Raw genomic sequence first — 21,701 nt, 5'->3', positions numbered from 1 at the left:
TAAAATAAAAAATGTAAAAGTTTATGCCCATGAATACATTTTTACCAAGCTCTTCAAATATAAGTGACTAATTAACATTTTGCATAAAGTTTTACAGAAGAAAATACTTTTTCAGCTGATACATAAAGAGAACCAATTACACTAACCGCAGACATGTATATCATTAAAACTATTGTAATAATATTTGACTTTTTCACGGCATTTCTCTAAGGTCTTGTTTTAACTTAAGTGATCATGCTTTCAAATGCCCGATCTTTCCAGTTTCATTACAATTTGTAAAACTCACTTATAGTAGAAATTTATTATCTTTATAAAATATCAAATAATGAAAAATAATGCAGAATTGATTTTGCTTTCACTTTCAAAAATTAAATTATGAATGAATCACATAAGTTGAAAACCATATATGACCATATAATTTCACCCTTCAAAACAAGTAAAAAATATTTAAACACAAAATATTTCAAAATTCCAAACTCACATAGCATTAAATTAAAAAGAAAATAGATCTTTCATTTTAGTTAATTTTTACTTTTGCTGTAGTTCTTGTTTGGTCTTTATTCAGTTACTTATTTTTAAAGAAATATATATACTTAACAAAAATTTAAGTGTACAAGCCTTATCACTGAGTGTAGGTACAATACTGCAGAGTAGATCTCTAGAGTTTATTTATTTTTCTTAATTAAATATCTGTACATACTGAGTAGTGACTTCCCAGTTTCTCTTCTTTCCCCTTTTTCCAGCCTCTGGAAACCACCATATCAGGCTTTGATCTTATGAATTTGACTATTTCAGATACTTCATGTAAGTGGAATTATCCTGCACTAGTCTGTGTCTGGCCTATTTCACTTAGCATTAAGCTCTCAAAGAAGTTGGTCTTTTTTCTTTTTGAAGAATCTTACCTTAAATTATACATCTGTATATATTTTTCCTATTGGAAGTTAACTGTGGGGTGGCTACTGTTTTAAGCAATAAAATAAAATAAATAAATAAAATAAAATAATAAGAGTGTGACTGTGTTTGAAGGAAATACTCCTGTACTTTGATTAAAATTATTTGGAACACAATGAAATAGATATAATGAGAAACAAAATTTTTTTCTGCAATAACAATTGGTATCTGTTTTATTTTGTTTGCATTTTTAGAAAAAAGCACAAGAAGGTCACAAAATTTGAAGAAGTCAATGATTGTCAGAACCCTTGCATTTAGGAGTCTTTATATCTTGCCTCTCTCTCATTCAAGCTTTTTAATTTTTGTAAATTACTTACTTTTTCAGTGTCTGTGTTTTCTCTCTTATAAAATAGAACTAATTATACATTTATTTATTTTTTTTAAATTTTTATTTATTTATGATAGCCACAGAGAGAGAGAGAGAGGCGCAGAGACACAGGCAGAGGGAGAAGCAGGCTCCATGCACCGGGAGCCCGATGTGGGATTCGATCCCGGGTCTGCAGGATCGCGCCCTGGGCCAAAGGCAGGCGCCAAACCGCTGCGCCACCCAGGGATCCCTAATTATACATTTATTAATAGCAATCAGGATTGTTTTAAAAATTGCATGAAACTATGCATATATTTGGAACTCTCACATGAATGTATATTTATTAAGAACTTTTTATTTAATTGGCTTTTTGGCTTCTATTAATTGTTAGGAATTGACTTAGGAAAGGGGAATTAAGACAGGTAATGTGGAGTCAATGGCCTCTCCAATAAAACAGTAAAATAAAGTAAAAGAATAAATGGGTGGGAAAGAGCTGGGGCTTAGATGCTAGAAAGACACACAGATTCAAAAAAGAAAGAAAAGAGTTATAAGAAATTTTTGCAGGCAATGATTCTTATCCTGTAAATCTTTATTTCTCTCTATTACTTTGAAAAGAATTCTCCTATATGCCCTGGTGCCCCCATTTCTGTTCAAACTCATTTTCCCTTACAGCCACTGCTTTCCCTGATTCCTCCTGCCACCTCTCTGTGAAAGAAGTATTGATTGAGTGATAAAGCAAATCCAGTTACATGGCTGTAGTGATCTCATTTCACAAAAGAGTCTGGAGAAAGAAATGTATCCTTAGAGTAAACTTCGGATCACTTAAGAATTCTGAAATCCTGAAATGCCAACCAAAAGAACATTTCCAGGGGAAAGGAATAGCTAAAAAGAGCATGAGTCAGAATAATGTCGGAAGCCAGAGAAAGCAAAATATTCAGCCCTGGAAGAGAGACGGGATGGAGACAAAGAGTAACTGGTGTTTAAATTTCCTCTGGATGTCTCCAACGCTGGGCACAAGGCATGCAATAGGATTCGAGGTATTTATAAAAGTGAAACCATGACATCATTTGTTTACCCTTTTCCTCTTCTGTCCTTCTTGTCTTTGTCTTCTCAGTCCAAGCCTTTCAGATAATTCAGTTCTAAAATCTTCCCAGCAATATTTACAATGCCTTAAACATGCAGATTTTTTTATTTATTTTTTATTAAAATTCGAGTTAGTTTACATATAATGCAATATTGGTTTCAGGAGTAGAATTCAGTAATTCACCACTTATGTACAAAACCCAGTGCTCATCACAAGTGTCCTCCTTAGTACCCATCACCCATAGAGCACATCCCCCACCGACCTCCCTATGTCAACCCTGTTCTCTAACGTTGAGTCTCCTATGATCTCTCTCTTTCTCTCTCTCTTTTTTTCCCCTTCCCATATGTTCATCTGTTTTGTTTCTTGAATTCCACATATGAGTGACATCATGTGATATTTGTCTTTCCTACTGACTTATTTTGCTTAGCATAACACACTCTAGCTCCATCCGCATCACTAGAAATAGCAAGATTTCATTCTTTTTGAGGCTGAATAATCCATTATACATGTATACCGTATATATATATATCTATATCATATATATAGATATATATATCTATATCTATCTATTATCTATCTATCTATCTATCTATCTATCTATCTATCTATCCCACTTGTTCTTTATCCATTCATCAGTCAGCAAACATTTGGGTTCTTTCCATCATTTGACTATTGTTAATAATGCTGCTACAAACATCAGGGTGCCTGTATCCCTTTGAATCTATATTTTGTATCTGTTGGATAAATACCTAGTAGTGCAATTGCTGGATCATAGGGCGTTTTATTTTTATCTTTTTGAGGAACCTCCATACTATTCTCCAGAGTGGATGCAGTTTGCATTCCCACCAAAAACACAAGACAGATCCCCTTTCTCTGCATCCTCACCAACACCTGTTGTTTCTTGTGTTAGTAATTTTAGCTACTCTGACAGGTATGAGGTGGTATCTCATCATGGTTTTGATTTATATTTCTGTGATGATGAGTGATGTTGACCATCCTTTCACGTATCTGTTAACCATCTGGATGTCTTCCTTGGAAATTGCCTAGTTATGTCTTCTCCCTATTTCTTAACTGGATTATTTGTGTTTTGGGTGTTGAGTTTGATAAGTGCTTTATAGATTTTGGGTACTAATCCTTTATCATTTACAAATATTTACTCCCATTCTGTAGGCTGCCTTTTAGTTTTGTAGATTGTTTCCTTTGCTGTGCAGAAGATTCTTTTTTTTCATTTTGATAAAGTCCCAATAGTTCCTTTTTGCTTTGTTTCCCCTGCCTCAGGCAATGTCTCTAGTTAGAAGTTACTATGGCCAAGGTCAAAGAGGTTTCCGTCTGTGTTCTCCTCTAGGATTTTGATGATTTCCTGTCTCAGGATTAGGTCTTTTATCCATTTTTTTTAATAATAAATTTATTTTTTATTGGTGTTCAATTTGCCAACATACAGAATAACATCCATTGCTCATCCCATCAAGTGCACCCCTCAGTGCCCATCACCCATCCACCCCCTGCCCTCCTCCCTTTCCACCACCCCTAGTTCGTTTCCCAGAGTTAGGAGTCTCTCATGTTCTATCTTCCTTTCTGACATTTCCTACCCATTTCTTCTCCCTTCCCTTCTTTTATCCATTTTGAATTTATTTTTTTATGTATGGTGTAAGAAAGTGGTCCAGTTTCATCCTTCTGCATGCTTCCATCTAGTTTTTCCAACACTATTTGTTGAATAGATTGTCATTTTTCCATTAGATATTCTTTCCTACTTTTTTGAAGGTTAGTTGATCATATAGTTCTGTGTCTATTTCTGGATTTTCTACTCTGTTCCATCAATCTACCTGTTTTTGTGCCAGTACCATACTACCTTAATGACTATTACTTGGTAATATGACTTGAAATCTGGAATCATGATGTCTGCAGTTTTGTTTTTATTTTTCAGGATTGGTTTGGCTATTTTGGATCTTTCAGGATTCCATACAAAGCTTATAATTGTTTGTTCCAGTTTTGTGAAAAAAAGCTGCTGGTATTTTGAAAGGGATTGTATTAAATGTGTAGATTGCTTTGGGGAGTATAGATTTTTAAAATGTTTGTTCTTCCAATCCATGAATGTGAGAAAAGCTTCCATTTCTTTATGTCCTCTTCAATTTCTTTCATAAGTGTTTTATAGTTTTCAGAGTACAGATCTTTTACCTCTTGATTAGGCTTATTCCTAGATATCTAATTGTTTTTGGTGGAATTGCAAATGGTATCAATTCCTTGATTTCTTTTTCTGCAGCTTCATTATTGGTGTATTGAAATGCAGCAGATTTCTCTACATTGATTTTATATCTTGTGACTGCTGAAATCATGTATCAATGATAGCAGGTTTTTGGTGGAGTCTTGTGGGTTTTCTACATCGAGTAGCATGTTGTCTGCAAATAGTGTAAGTTTGACTTGTTTATTATTTGGATGCCTTTTATTTCTTTTTATTGTCCGATTGCTGAGGCTAAGAATTCCAATACTATGTAAAATCGAAATGGGTAGAATGGACATCCTTGTCTTGTTCCTGACATTGGGGGAAAGGTTCTTAGTTTATCTCCATTGAAGATGGTATTAGCTGTGGGTCTTCTGTATATGGCCTTTATGACATTGAGTATGTTCTATCAGTCCCTACTTTGTTGAAGGTTTTTATTAAGAAAGAATGCTATACTTTGACAATTGCTTTTTCTCCATCTATTTAGAGATTTATATGGTTCTTATAATTTCTTTTATTAATGTGGTGTATCACATTGATTGATTTGCAAATATAGATACACTTTGCAGCCAAGGTATAAATCCCACTTGATCGTGGTGAATAATTCTTTTAATATACTGCTGGATTCAATTTACTACTATCTTGTTGAGAGTTTTTATATCCATGTTAGTCAAGGATATTGGCCAGTGATTCTCTTTTTTAGTGGGATCTTTGGTTTTGGAATCAACAGTGTTCTTGTAGAATGAATTTGGAAGTTTTCCTTCCATTTTTATTTTTTGGAATAGTTTGAGAAAAATAGATAGATATTACTTCTCCTTTAAAATTATGTTAGGAAAAAAAATTTTTAAAAAATAAAAAATAAAAAATAAAATTATGTTAGGGGGCAGGCCGGGTGGCTCAGTGGTTTAGCGCCACCTTCAGCCTAAGGTGTGATCCAGGAGACCTGGGATTGAGTCCCACGTTGGGCTCCCTGCATGGAGCCTGCTTCTCTGTTTGTGTCTCTGCCTCTCTCTCTCTCTCTCTCTCTGAATCTCTCATGAATAAATAAATAAAATCTTAAAAAAAAAAAAATTCTGGTAGATTCCCCCGGGAAGCAATCTGGCTGTGGACTTCTGTTTTTTTGGGAGACTTTTGATCACTCTTCAATTTCCTTGCTGATTATGGATCTGTTCAAATGTTCTATTTTTTTGTTGTTGTTCTTTTTTTTATTTTTTTGTTCAAATGTTCTATTTCTTCCTGTGCCAGTTTTGGTAGTCTATGTGTTTGTAGGAATTTGTCTATTTCTTCCAGCTTGTTCAGTTTGTTGGCATATAATTTTTGATAATATTCTCTTATAATTGTTTGTATTACTACGCTGTGGGTTGTGATCTCTCCTCTTTTATTTGCGATTTAATTTATGTGGGTCCTTTCTTTTTTTCTTTTTTGATAAGTCTGGCTAGGGGTTTATCAATTCGTTTTTTTTAAGATTTTATTTATTTCTTTGAAAGAAAGAGAGAGCACAAGTAGGGGGAATGTCACGCAGAGGGAGAGGGAGAAACAGGCTTCCCACTGAGCAAAGATCCTGACTTGGGGCTTGATCTCAGGACTCTGGGATCATGATCCGAGCCAAAGGCAGATGCCCAACCAACTGACCCACTCAGGCGACCCTCCATTTTATTCATTCTTTCAAAGAAACAGCTCTTAGTTTTGTTGATCTGTTCTACTGCTTTTTTTTTTTTTCTATATCATTGATTTCTGCTGTAATCTTTATTATTCTCCTTCTGTCAGCTTTAAGCTTTATTTGCTCTTCCTCTTCTAGCTCCTTTAGGTTTGGGGTTAGTTGTATATTTAAGACTTTTCTTGCTTCTTGCAAGAAAGAATTAAGTCTGTATTGCAATATACTTCCCTCTTAGGACTGCCATTGCTGCATCCCAAAGGTTTTGAATGGTCATTTTCATTTTCATTCGCTTCCATGTACTTTTTAATTTTGTCTTTAATTTCCTGATTAACACATTCACTCTTTAGTAGAATGTTCTTTAACCTCCATGTATCTTGGCCTTTCCAAATTTTTCTTATGGTTAACTTCAAGTTTCATAGCGTTGTGATATGAAAATCAGAATAGTATGATCTAAATCTTTGTGTACTTTTTTAGGGCTAATTTCTGATCCAGTATGTGATCTCTTCTGGAAAATGTCCCATGTGCACTTGAAAAGAATATGTATTTTGCTGCTTTAGAATGAATGATCTGAACATATCTATTAAGTCCATCTGGTCCAATGTGTCATTTAAAACCATTATTTCCTTGTTGATTTTCTGCTTAAGTGACCAGCAGGGTCACATGCCTGAGCTAGAAGTGCTCAGTCAAAGGCCAGGTGGGCACAGAGCACAGAGGGAGCCCAGGAAGTTGGGAGCGATTGACTACTTTTCCTAGGGTCCTCTGAGGAATAGGGCCCAAATCAGTGAGGAAAGCCTACAGGGAACTAAAGCCACAAAGAGCAATCTAGAGCTTACTTAGCCTAGCCCCCTGGCAAGGGCAGTGAAATTCTGCCCCAAGCAAAGAAAATGTTTTGAGACAATGCTTGAGAATTAATGCTAGAGACCCTCCCCAGAATATCAATCAGCAAGAACATCCAGCTAAGAACAAGTTTACCAAACACACAGAGCTGCAAAACTCTGGTGCTAGGGGAAAATAGTAGATAGAATTCATGGTTATTTTCTCATGATTCCTTAGTTTTTACATTTTATTTTTTTTCTCGTTCCTTTTCAACCAATTTCTTATTTTATCAACTCTTTTTTTAAGTCTTTTTAAATTTTCATTTTTACAGTTACATTATATCCTTTCATTGTATTTAATTTTATTTTTTGAATATATATAAATTTCTCTCTCTTTACAATTTTGGGATGTGATTTCTTCTAACAAACAGACCAAAAATACACACAGAATCTAGTGTAATGCTCTGTTCTCTTCATCTGTCTAGTTATATTCTCTCTCTCTATTTTTTTAGTCTTTTAAAATTTTCATCTTTACAGTTACATTCTGGCCTTTCAATCTATTTAATTTTATTTTTGAATATATATATATATATTTTTTTCTTCTTCTTCTTCTTCTTCTTCTTCTTCTTCTTCTTCTTCTTCTTCTTTACAACTTTGGAAAATAGTTTCTTCTAACAAACAGACCAAAATATACCCAGGATATAGTGTATTAATCCATCCTGTTTACCTGTCTGTTTATATTATTTCCTTTTTTTTTTGTCTTTTGATTTTCATTTTTACAGTTACATTCTACTATTTCATTGTATTTTTTTAAGATTTATTTATTTATTCAGAAGAGACAGACAGACAGACAGACACACACACACACACACACACACACACACACGGGCAGAGGGAGAAGCAGGTACCATGCAGGGAGCCCGACGTGGGACTCGATCCTGGGTGTCCAGGATCATCCCCTGGGCTGAAGGTGGTGCTAAACCGCTGAGCCACCCGGGCTGCCCTCTTTCATTGTATTTAATTTGATTTTTGTACATATGTAAGATTTTCTTTCCTTACAATTTTTGGATCTAGTCTTACAGTAAACAGGCCAAAATACACACAGGATCCAGTGTTTTTGCTCTGTTCTGTTCATCTGTCTGATTACATTCACTGTCTCTTCTTAAAAAAAAAATTTTTTTTCTTTTTTTGTTTTTTTTTTTTTGTTTTTTGTTTTGTTTTGGGCCTCTTTAGTTTAAATTTATCTGGGGTCATTGTTGCCATTTTTCTATTTTGTTCACTGCTTCATCTATTCTCTGGACAGAATGACAAGACAGAAAAACTCACCTCAAAAAAGAGAACAAGAGGTAGTACTGACTGCCAGGGAACTAATCAGTATGGATATAAGTAAGATGTTGGAACTAGAATTCAGAGTAACAATTACAAAGATACTAGCTAGGTTTGAAAAAAAGCATAGAAAGCATAGAATCTCTTAGAGAATCCCTTTCTGAAGAAATAAATTAACTAAAATCTAATCCAGTCAAAATAAAAAGCTATTAATGAGATACAATAAAAAACAGAGCCTCTAACTGTGAGGGTAAATGAGGCAGAAGAGACAGTTAGTGATATAGAAGACAAAATGATGGAGAATAAAGAAGCTGCGAAAAAGAGAGATAAACAACTACTGGATCACAAGGGGAAAATTCAAGAGATAAGTGATAGGATAAAGTGAATCAACATTAGAATAACTGGGATCCCAAGAGAAGAGGAAAGAAAGAGAGTGGAGCAGAAGGCATACTGGAACAAGTTATAGCTGAGAACTTCCCTGCTCTGAGGAAGGAAACAGGCATTCAAGTCCAAGAGGCACAGAGAACCACCCTGAAAATCAATAAAGAAAAAAAAGGTCAACACCTCAACATATAATAATGAAGGTTGCAAATTCTCAGAGACAAAGAGAAAATCCTGAAAGCAGCTTGGGACAAGAGGTCCATAACCGACAAGGGTAGAAACATTAGACTGGCAGCAGACCTACTGACAGAGACCTGGGCTTGATATATTCAGGGTGCTAAATGAGAAAAGTATGCAGCCATTAATAGTTTAACCAGCAAGGCTATTGTTCAAAATAGATGGAGAGATAAAAAGCTTCCAGGACAAACAGAAACTAAAAGAATTTGTGATCAAATTCTAAACCAGTCCCGTGAGAAATATTAAAGGGGATACTTTGAGTGAAGAGAGAGCCCAAAAGTAACATAGACCAGAAAGGGAACAGAAATAATGTACAGAAGCAGTGACTTTACAAGTAATACAACGGTACTAAATTCATATCTTTCAGTAGGTACTCTGAGTGTAAATGGGCTAAAATGCCCCAATCAAAGACACAGAGTATCAGACGGAAAAAAAGAAAAGAAAACAAAACAAAACAAAAAAACAAAAAATCAAAAAACAAAAACAAGACCCATCAATATCCCATCTGCAAGAGACTCATTTAGACCCAAAGACACCTCCAGATTAAAATTGAGGGGGTGGAAAAACATTTATCATGCTAATGGACATTAAAAGAAAGCTGGGGTGCCAATCCTTATATCAGACAAATTAGATTTTAAGCCAAGAACTGTAATAAGAAGTGAGAAGGAAACTATATCATACTTAAAGTGTTTATCCAACAAGAAGATCTAACAGTTATAAATACTTACGCTAACATGGGAGCAGCCAGTTTTATAAGCCAGTTAACAAAATTAAAGACACACATTGATAATAATACAATAGTAGGAGACTTTAGAAGCCCACTCACAACAATGAGCAGTTCATCTAAGCTTGCTGTGTATTTTGTGATTGTGACTAATATGCCTTGGTGACAGCCAGTTTTTTCATATTTAAGGGGTTTCTCTGTATTTCCTGGATTTTGATGTCTGTGTCCTTCCCCAGATTAGGGAAGTTTTCAGTTATAATTTGCTCAAATAACCTGCCCATTTTTTTTTTTCCTCTTCATCTTCTGGGATGACATAAAAGTTATTATTTTTAATAAGTTGCTAAGTTCCCTAAGTTTACCTTTGTGATCCATTGCCTTTGTTTCCCTCTTCTTTTTAGCTTCATGATTTTCCATAATCGTATATTCTTTATCCCTGATTCATTTCTCTGCTTCATCCACCCTCATTTTTATGGCATCCATATGTGTTTGCATCTCAGTATTGCTCTTTCTGTATCCAAAAAAATAAGACAAAAACAAAAACCTCCAAAAACAAACAAAAGCCTTAAGGAAGTTACATCCTGTTTCTCCTAGAGCTGAAGTATTGCAGCTCTCCATGATCAGTAGACTTGGTATGTGCCGAAGGAGTTTGTCCTGGTCTTCTGAGGGAGGGGTCTGCTGCTCTGATTGTTAGGTGGACTTGGCCTAGTGGAGTTGGGCCTACAGGGCACAGGAAAGGCAAAGCTTTGTGTAGGTGGCTCTGGTCTCCGCTTGGTAGCTCTGTTTTTCTCTCACTGAGGTAGGTCACTGGTGGTGGGTGAGGTGTGAGAAAGGCCTTGCTTACTGTCTTGTCTCCAGAAGCCAGAACTCTTGTGTCACTCTCTTCAGGAAGCCTTCACAGATGAGCAAACAATAGTCCCTTCTGTGCCCCAGCTTCCATCAGATCCCCACCTTCACCCTATCTTTGTCCAAGTTGTCCCCCTGCCATATGGGGCAGCACTCCTGTGTTTTATCTCATGCTGGGTTTCAAAGCCCAACACTTCAGAGACTCCTGCAGTGTGGGCCCACACTGATCCTCTAGGAGACAATCTCACTGCACTGTAACCAGTGTTGTCCCAGAAAATAGTCCCTCCACGATGCAGGAGTTTGGGGTTTATGGTAAATCTCAACAGACAACTGGCACCAGGGTTTACTGACCTCAGCTGGCATCTCTGTTCCTTGCTGGTGGTGGTGGGGGGCAGCTCAATGGAGCCCACAGGGTCTTTTGCCCACACAGTGCCTGTACTGCCTCTACCAAATGCATTCTAAGCAGGGGAACCATTCCTTCCCATACAACCCAGCGGATCCTTAGACCATGGCTGTTTGCTCCCTGAGCTGTGCCCTCCTTCCCCACCAGAACACCATTCAGTTCACCAGGCATGACCCTGGAGATGGCTCTGACCTCTGAAACTTCAGACTCTGCATCCCACTATTTATAACACCAGTCAGTGGTTTTAGGGAACATTTTTCTTGTGCAGTCCCCTGTGTGTGTTTTCACTCCTTCCCTTTCCCCCACTCTTTCTCTCTCATTCTCTCACTCCTCTCTCTGTAATGAGGGCTCCCTCCCCTCTGCAGCTCCTGAAGCTCTTTTCTCCTCTGCACCAGCTCTCTGCAGTTTCTACCTTACACGGGTCATTTTTTTTTTTTTTTTCCTGCTTGTAGACATGCAGTTTTGTTCTCTAGGCTCTCTGATCAATTTCTTGTGTGTTCAGAATGATTTGATATTTATCTAGCTGTGGTAGGGTGAGGAGGCAAGTTTAGAGTTGCCTTACTCATCTGCCATATTAACCATTTCTCCAAACATGCAGATTTAATTAAAAAGTAATTGTAGCATTCAGACTGCCTTGGGTAGAGGTGATATAGGGGGAAAGTGAGGCATGATTCGATAGGAGTCTAAAAACAAAAACAAAAACAAAAACAAAAACAAAAAAAACCCTGTATGATTGGGAACTACCAGAAGGAAAAGGAACACTGACAACAAACAGTCAAGTAATCCAATTTTCGTAATCCAATTTCAGGACTAAGAGTTAGGTCAAATGTTGCAGAAGAGCCTTAATGTTGAGAGAAAGGAAGTAACATATCATACACTGCACAAGTCAGATTATGAGAGTAAGGGTAAGAATTGTATTGATTGACTGAGTGAAAGAAGTAAGACGACAATGACCAATAGTTGGTTAGGCTAAAAGAGCAGGAAAAACATCAAAAGCACAAAACCAATGATCCAGTGACCCAAGTCATATGCTTAAACTTGTGCTTATTTGTATACTATGCTCAGGTAAGAGCCATACCTCCTCTCCACCAAGTGATGAAATCAGAGCTTAAGAAGAAATAATGGTATTGTCTTCGTCTTTATCTTCAACATCTGACATGAATCAAATTCCACCCCCCTTCATAATGGCATTCATTTTCTTTTTCTAATATACTTCCTCACTTCCTTAACTCTTTGCTAGGACCAGTCAAATGTTCAACATCACTAGTCATTAGGGAAATGCAAATTAAAACCACATTTGCAATATCACTTCATACCTGTGAGGATGGCCATCATCAAACAGATGTGAGATAACCAGTGCTGGTGAGAATGTGGTGGAAAGGGAACCCTTGTGCCCTGTTAGTTGGATTGTAATTTGGGAACCGCCACTATGTAAAAGAGTATGGAGGATCCTCCACAAACTAAAAATAGAACTACCATATAGTCCAGGAATTCTCCTTCTGGAAATAAATCCAAAGAAAAGAAAAACACTAACTTGAAAATATATCTGTACTCTCATGTTCACTGCAGCATTAGTTACAATGGCCAAGACATGCAAACAACCTAAGTGTCCACCAGGTGATGAATGCATAAAAGAGTTGTGAGATATATACATCAAAAGGATTACTCAGCCATAAAAAACATGAGGAATTCCTACCATTTGCAACAACTTGAGAGGACCTTGAAAGCAATATCCTAAGTGAAAAAGTCAGACAGAGAAAGACAAATACTGTATGATTTGCATTGTATGTGAAATCTTAAAAGAGAAAAAGTAAAACCTCATAGAAAAAGAGATCAGACTTGCGGTAACCAAAGGCAGAGGGTGGAGAGAGAGGAAATCGGAGGAATGTGGTCAAAAGGTACAAACTTTGAGTTATAAGTGTTATAAGTGTTATAAGTGTACAACACGATGATTATAGCTAACGCTGCTGTATGTTATATAGGAAAGTTATTAAATGAGGAAATCCTGAGTTCTTATCACTAGGAGGAATTTTTTTATTTTTTTATTTTTATTTTTTTGGTTTCCCTTTTTATTTCATCAAAGACTGGTGGATAAACCTAAACACAGCACAATTACTTCAGATCATTCTTCATATTGTATACACACAGACCGATGAACGTAATCTGAAAAGAAACCTGCAGTCGGCAAAGCAATGCCTACAGCTTTTCCTTCCCTTGCTCAAAAAAATTTGAAAACACACCAACTTAGAATCTCATCAGCACACACTCTCCTGTGACAAATGATTCAGACATAAATAATGGGTGCAAAGAAACTATATGCTAACATATGTAGAACCTTGGTTAATGAAAACCCCAAAGCAGCCATAAGGATGCAGCTGCCTTCAGTGACTGGTAAGTAGCTAGTAGCTAAGTAGTAGTAACCCCATGGGGCGCCATCGACAGAGGTTGTGCTGCAGAGAAAAGCTATGTACACACACAATGAGAAAATAAACTGCAAGAACAATGCATGCATGTTTAATACTGGAAAAATCACGGCCCTCCAAAATGTCTTCACGTTTGTTATAAAAGCCCTCTGCACTCAACTAAAATTAAAATGATCTTCAAAGGATAATACTTGTAAAGTTTGCTTAAGTCTTTTCAGCCACAGAAGCTGCAATGGAAATAAATGCTCAGAGTGATTTTCAAAACAAACAAAAAAAATCTATTCTTCTAATGACATGCATGATTAAAAGGCCTATGCAAGATACAGTGCTCTACATTCCCAGTGACTAGGAAAAAAAAGGTCAATTTTTAGTTTGCAGATGGTCAAAGGATTTTGTATTCCAGCAGGAGTTCAAATCTTCTGGATCTTTTCGCCAACAACTACTGGATTTTCTTTTTTCTGATTTTTCTCAGCAGCATCAGCTTTGTAATTGTGAGAACAATTGTGTACATCGGAGTAACGGTGTACAGCACAGTAAACACTTCCACACCAGCATTCAAACCCAGTAAGTTCCACTTTCTTCCTGCACATGAAACAGCGATTCTTGTTTTGTTTTGTTTGGTTTGGTTTTTTTGTTTTTTTTTTCAAGAGACTTGCTTTGCTCTTCAGATGGCTGCTGTGCCGTATCTGATACTGAAGCATGCAGGTCTTCTGTTTCAGGTGTTGCTTTGTCCACAGATGTACTGTCCACTTGGGAAGATGCTACAGATTCTGATGAAAGTGACTGATTTGATACAGGGCCTACCTCCACAATTTTCTGTTTGCTTCCCCTCAGATTAACTTCACTTGAAGCTGTGCCCCACGGCAACCTCTTTTCCTTTTTCTTCCTTTTTTTAGTATCTATATAAGAAGATGGGTGTTATTTGAACCTATTATGATGATTATTTCACAGCATATATAAATCGAACCATCATGTCCTATGCCTTAAACTTAGACAGTGATGTCTTTCAATGATTTCTCAATAGACTGGAAAAAATACCTGGGAATAAATCTGATGGGAGACATGCATAATCTCTACAAAAACAATTTTGACATCTGAAATATTAAAAAGAAAAAAAAGAAGATTAAAAGGTTTACAAAGTCTATGAATCAGAACTCAGGATTGTAATGATAAGACTGTTCCCCAAGTTAATCTAGAGTTTCAAAAAATCCCAAATAGATCTCAGAAGGGTATTTGGTTTTGGTTTTGTTTTTTTGGCAAATAGACTGCAGAATCTACATGGGAATGTAAAGGGATATTACATTATCCATGGCAATACAGAAATCCAACAAATTTAGAGGATTTTCTCTACTAACTGCCATGGCATGCTTTAAATTACAAGTAAGATTGTAAAGTACTGGTGCAAGGAGAAACAATAGATCTATGCAACAGAAATCAAAGTCCAGTAATAGATCAATGGATTTGTGGACATTTGGTTTAAAGCACATGTGGGCATTGTAGAGCAGATTATCTGGAAAGGATAATCCTTTCAAAGTATGATGTTCTATCAATTGGATACTTATATAAAAGAAATATATAAAAATTAGCTGCCCCATAAAGAGAAACAAAATTATTTTTGAGTGAATTATAGATCTGGATGTGAAAGGTAAACCAAAATCTTCAAGAATATAAATTAGAAGATTAATTTCATAATCCTGAGGTAGGAAAAGATGACTTAAGTGGGACAAAAGTCACCAAATATAAAGAAAAAGATAATAAATCATACCACACAAATTAAAGGATTTACTAAGTCATACTACATCAAATTTAAAATTTTCTTTCTGCTCATGAATAAATATCATTAAGAGAGAAAAACTGTATATTTCACTTGTATTGTTACAGAGAATTAAATTACTGTTATAGTCATATAAAGGAATAGAGAAATCAAAATGGGAAAGTGAGTTTACATAATCACATGGATCTCAAAAATATATTAAGGTAAAAAAATCAGATGCTATAGAATGCATACTGAATATTTCCACATATATATTAAAAAATAAACAGGCAAACCATCTAGGTGATAGTCCCTTTGGGGATGGGAAGAAGAAGTAGATACTGGGAAAGACTAAAAGGAGTCTTCAATGTTGTTGGCATTGATCTATTACTTAAGCTAAGTGATGGTTACATGTTAAGAGTTCATTACAATTTATTGAATTCTACACATTATGGCTCTTAATATTTTTTTATGTTATACTTCAATAAAAAATAAATTAATAAGATACCAAGACACTACTATAATCCTGATACTATTTTGTGTCCTTTACATATAGTAACTCATCTACTTCTCACCAATATATGGGGCAGACATTATTATGCCTGTGTTAAAGAGAAAATTATAATTAAAGAGTATTAAATAAGATGGGATAGTTAAATAGCTTAATGAGGAAACGGCTGATCCAGGATGTGAATCTTGATATCTAGCTCCAAAATCCATAATATTAATGAGAATATTTCAAATCCAAGCTTTGCATAGGTGAACTTTTTTCAATCTCCTACTGCAACAGTGTTCCATCTCCCATGACTCCCAAATCTGAAATAACTCATTACTGGAGAAAGGTTTTAGGGTCATCATTCCCTCAATCTATTCCACCCACATCTATACATCACATTGTGTTTACACATGTTTATTGCTTTTTTATAAAAGTATTTCAAATATGTTATTTTAACATGTAAGTTTAAATGATTTATAGTCACTAATCATAGTTTATTTGAACAATTATTATTTTTATTTAAAAATCAAGATAAGAAAAATAAATAAATAAGTAAATAAATAAATAAATAAATAAATAAATAAATAAAGATAAGGAATACACCTTGAGAATATTGAATTTCAAAATTCAGTGCATTATATGGTAACAACAACAAAAAGGATGAGTCTCTTTCCTAGTAACTCAATTTACTAGACAAACTACATAGATAAACCTAGTTGCTATGCTACACTACATTGTTTTGTGGATTAATGATTCCTGGAATTTCAGGCGTTAATAATATGGATCACACTATTTTTCCATTATATTTAAATCTATTTTAGCTTATACATATTTGTGCGTGTAGCATATGTGTGTAATTTCAGAAAAAAAGGCATCTTTTTATGGCCTCATTTATAGTTTGAGATTAAACAATTTTAAAGATAACTTCCTGTGATTTCAAGCTTTCTAGAGTCAAGGCATCCTGTGAATGCAATTTCAACAAGTTAACACAAGGTGGAGTTTATATTAAATTAATAATATTTGACTTGCAGGCCAAATTTTTCAAGTACTTTGAATTTTCAGAAAATCCCAAGACAACCATTCCTCAAATATTTAATCATTTTTGATTTATTAAAACTTAACTTTTAAAACTCAGCAATAATTAACATCATTATAATTAGCTTATTTGAGAGAAAAATAAAAGTATAAAAAATAACTATATGACTAATTCCCAGCAGAACCTGTTCACAGCATTTCAAATTATCTCTGTGATCTTGCCAAGATATTTCACATCTCTGGGACTCTCTTGGAATAGAATTAAATTAGTGTTTTAAAAAGACATTTAATAGAAAAATTCTCTTGAAGGAAAAAAATACACAAATAAATATAGATGGTTTGGTTAAGTTGGGTGTAGGGTCTACTTGATGTTCAACCTAATATAATGTTTCAAATCTTGCTGTTGAAACTAAATTTTTCCACAATGCTCTAAAAAGTACGGATTTCCTCCTTTCCCTGAAGTCCTCTGATTAAAGATTGTTTTTGTAAATCACTATTGCCCAAACCTCATAACTTTAGTATCATCTTGGGCCTCTTAAAAACAACAAAACAAAACCAACAAAAAACCCACCACCACCACCACCAAAAAACCTAATGCCTGGGTTCTATCTTAGACCATGTAAAACTGAATCTGTGGAAATAGACCCCAAACATTATTATCTTAAAAATACTGTCCTATAATTTAGAGGCAGAAAGTCTTGAGACCCACTATACGCATAGTAGTAATTAATTCTTCTAGAAGTCTGACCTTTTGCAAACCTCAGTAAATGACTTCTGTAATGATTATATTGGCAAGTTTACATCTGATATAGAAAGGACGTCATATCTCTTATGCCCCAATCTGGAACTCCAAACTGTTTAGCTAAGATTGTGAACATCCCGTCCAATAAGCCATGTTGATAGCCGCACCAATCACAGGAAAAGAGGCTGAAAATGCAAGGCTTCTCTTATCTTCTTTTATAAGAGATAAAAATGACAATTCTTCCTTTCTACTCCAGTTTCATGTATATGCTACATATCCAGTTTAGTTTGGGTTTTGTTTGTTTGTTTGTTTTTAAGATTTTATTTATTTATTTGAGAAAGAGAGAGAACGAGGAAGCTGGAGAGACAGAGGTAGAAGCAGACTCCCCATTGAGCAGGGAACCTCACGTGGGGCTCCATCCCAGGACCCTGGGATTATGACCTGAGCTGAAGGCAGATGCTTAACGGAGTCGCCCAGGCACCCCCCAATTTAGTTTACTATATTGTCCCCCTCCCTATTCTTTTCTGGAAAGATTTTAAAAATCCAATTTAAATTCAGTAAAAGCAATTCAAGCACTATTTTTTCTATTTAGGCTATCAGATAATTTTTTCAAGACAAAATTATAAGAACATATATATTGTATATAACAATAAATGTTTGCTTTAATTGCAAAATATTATGCAAATTTATTTATATTGGATCATATTTTTCTCTTCCCATCCATTTTTGAGTGAAAATTGCTTTCTGAAAGTAAATTTGTCCTTAAATGTATTGAAATCATTGAATAACTATGAAAGAATAATAAAATCAGATGTCAAAATGTTAAGTGATATTATTCACACTCACATGGGAAAATATTAATATAATATATTAACCTTAATTATAATATTTCTAACTATGAGCCATGGTTCATGGTTTGCATTTTAAACTTGCATTTTAAAATATTCACTTTTTTAAGGTCTTCAAACACATAGACCATTTCCCTTAAAATAAAATTGTGTATCCTTCTCCGACTGGCTTACTTCACTCAACATAATACCCTCCAGTTCCATCCACGTTGAAGCAAATGGTGGGTATTTGTCATTTCTAATAGCTGAGTAATATTCCATTGTATACATAAACCACATCTTCTTTATCCATTCATCTCTCGGGCACTGGGGGTTATTCTGTATGTTAGTAAATTGAACACCAATAAAAAATAAATTAAAAAAAATTGTGTATAAATTCATTATACCAGTTCTATTATTTCAGATGTGTGTAAAATAATCACAAAGAAGACTGAATGACTTTTGGAAATTATACTTATTAGAAAGTATAAAGCAGTAAAACCAGATTTTATGTTGCTTGATGCAAAGACTAACTTGTGGAATCTGTCCTTTTTAAATTAGTATAAGCTTCTCCTTCCCAAACTACTTTAGTTTGTATTTTTACAAACAGGAACACTATCCTACATAACCACATTATAACCACAGTATCAGAATATTAACATTGATATATCACTACTACCTAATATTTGAACCCTACTTAAGTTTCAGCACTTGCTCTTATAATGTTCTTTATAGCAGAATGATCCAGCTCAGAATGAAGCTTCCATGTAGTTGACCTCTTTTTATGCTCTTTCAGTGTTGAACAGTTTCTCCTTTTGCTTTGATTTACAAGATCTTGACACTGATGATTTCAAGTCACTTTGTAGAACATCCCTCAGTTTTTTTTTTTTCCTCATGCTTAAATTCAAGGTATGCTTCTTTTGTGGGACTATAGCAAAGTGAATCTGTGTTTTCATTGTATCTCCTCATGTAATGTGTGCACTTGACTTATCCTGATGATAATCCCATTGACCACTGATTGATTAAATAGGGTCTGCCAAGCTGCTCAACTAGAAAGATCCTCTCCACCAATTTTTCTCAAGTGTTTTGCGCTCCATTATTCTTATTTCCTTTCTTTCCTTTTTTTTTTTTTTTTTTTTTTTTTGGCAGGATCATCTCTTAATTTCTTATTCCAGCCCTGGAGTCAGCTCTATCTCAAAATGCCCTGATTCTTTTCAATGAAGAATGAGACTGGACAACCACAATCTGGGCACTGGATGTCCTCACTGTTTCCCTCAGGTGCTCATCCTCTGTCTTGATAGATGATAAATAGATATATAGATGATAGATAGAGATAAATAATAATGTATTTGTGTATGTATGTGTATATACATAACATATATATAATATATATGAAACCTACATTTTTAAGTATCTACATATATACACACATTAGATACTTTTACATACTTATTTCTATATATTGGAAATCATTATTTCATTATCAATACATCTAATTTCAATCCAATATCAATGTTCATACATTCTATGTTGTAACTCATTCTCTGACACTGAAAGATCCCTCCTTCCCATGACACCTTGAGCCAAATGGCTTTTTCTGATCCTTAGTTACATAACAAATAAAGAAAAATAACCAAAGAACAAATAAATGCCCCAAATCTTGCACTATTGCGATGTTTCAAGTTTATTCTAGTATTCTTTCTCAGAAGACTGAAACAATTCATATTACATGACAGAGGGAGAGCAAATGATTTCTGTAGTGATGATAGATCTAAGAGTTTTACCTTAACTCAGATATGTTTGCTGGAGTTCTGGAGATATTCCTACCACCTAGTTGTCAGTCCTCAGCATATTATGACACTCAGCCTGTCATCTTTTAACTGTGAAGCTCATTCATTCGCTTGTGCATTCAACAAATGCTTACTGACCTTGTACTCAACACTGGAAATGTGAAGGGGAGTAAAATCAGTCACAATCTCTTTCTTCTTGCACCTTATCTTTCAGTGGTGAAAAAGAAAAAAAAAAAGGAGTGAAAAACAAACAAATGGTAATATTTCATGCAGTGCATCATGGAGGAAGCAGCTTGTTGAGAAAACAAATATCAGGGAAGATCACATTTGGACTTAATTGTAAAGGGACAACCTCTCTAATACAATTTAAGCTGCTAAATAAGACTGAAGCAAGAGATTCCAATGTGAGGAAAGTATATGTGGGATAGAAGATGGCAGGAGGAAAAAATCCTGCATCAGGAAAGGACTGGAAGAAACCAGTTTGCATTCAACATAACCAGAAACTGGGATGAAATGACAGTAGGTTGGAGATAGAGTAGAAGTGGAAGAGGCTGTATCTTGCCTACTTTGGTATATCTGAAAATACTGAGTATTTCCACAGCAAGGAGCGGCCATTATTAGATTTATATCTATAAACAAAACTTTGCAATTCTGTGCAGAACCAATGATAGAGTACTGTAGTATAGTCCAAGACTAATCAAATGATGGCCTGCATGCCAAATCTGATGCACGACTTGCTTTGTTTTGTTCAAGGATTTAATAGACCTTATTTTTAGAGCATTTTTAGATTCACAGGAAACTTGAAAGGAAGGTACAGAGATTTCCCATATACCCCAAACCCCTACACATGTAGATCTTCCTATTATTAGTATTGCCCACCAAAGTGATACATTTGTTACAAGTGATGAACTTACATTGACATGTCATTACCACCTAAAGTCCATACTTGACCTTATTATGCTCAACTCTTGGTGTTGTACATTCTATGGGGTATGTGCATAAATGAAATATATCCATCACTATAGTGTTATGCCGAGTACTTTCACTGTGCTCTGCCCTCCCTTCCCCAACCCCTGCTAACCACGGATCATTTTTCTGTCTTCATAATTTTGTCCTTTACAGAATATTTGATATTTGGAATAATATGGTCACACAGCCTTGCCAGATTGCCTTCTTTTACTTTGTAATATACACTTAAGTTTCCTCCATGTCTTTTCACGGCTTTATAGCTCATTAATTTTTAGTCCTGAATATCGTTCCATTGTCAGAAAGTGTCATGCCTATTTTTCTATTCATCTACTGAAGGATATCTTGTTCCCTTCTATGTTTTTGCAATTATGAATAAAGCTGCTATAAACGTGTGTGCCAGTTTTTGTGCAAACATAAATTTCACTGCCTATTTTTGTGAATAAACTTTTATTGGGGATGCAACCATCCTGGTTTTTGTAACACTTTCTCACTATAATGGAAAAATTCAGTAATTGCCACACAGACCCTATGATTCATAAAGCCTAAGATATTTATTATGTGGGTGTTAATAGAAAATGTTTGTTGACCACTGATTTTGGAGATAAAATAATAGTAAATGTGACCAAAATTTTGGTATTATACATAGTAATACCTGGATAGTTTTGAGATCTAAGTAAGCAAGCAGGATGAAAAGAGAAAAGGAAGAAGGTCTCTAATTTT

General features: G+C 35.0%; 1 long non-coding RNA gene across 2 annotated transcripts in view; it reads right to left on the bottom strand.

Moving 5' to 3' along the window:
* Positions 1-20,199: 20,199 nt before the first annotated feature.
* Positions 20,200-21,701, bottom strand: part of LOC112652778 (uncharacterized) — a 186,514-nt gene continuing 185,012 nt past the window's right edge. The window contains exon 7 of one of the 2 annotated variants that reach the window (XR_007410430.1): positions 20,200-20,219. This is a non-coding gene — a long non-coding RNA (uncharacterized LOC112652778). The remainder of the gene's footprint in view (positions 20,220-21,701) is intronic. The other variant, XR_004815253.2, reaches the window with a different exon arrangement.

Source organism: Canis lupus, chromosome 4, assembly GCF_003254725.2.
Source record: "Canis lupus dingo isolate Sandy chromosome 4, ASM325472v2, whole genome shotgun sequence".
Lineage (NCBI taxonomy): Eukaryota > Metazoa > Chordata > Mammalia > Carnivora > Canidae > Canis > Canis lupus.
The sequence above is the reverse complement of the archived record's forward strand: the minus strand, read 5'-3'. Positions and strand labels throughout refer to the sequence as shown.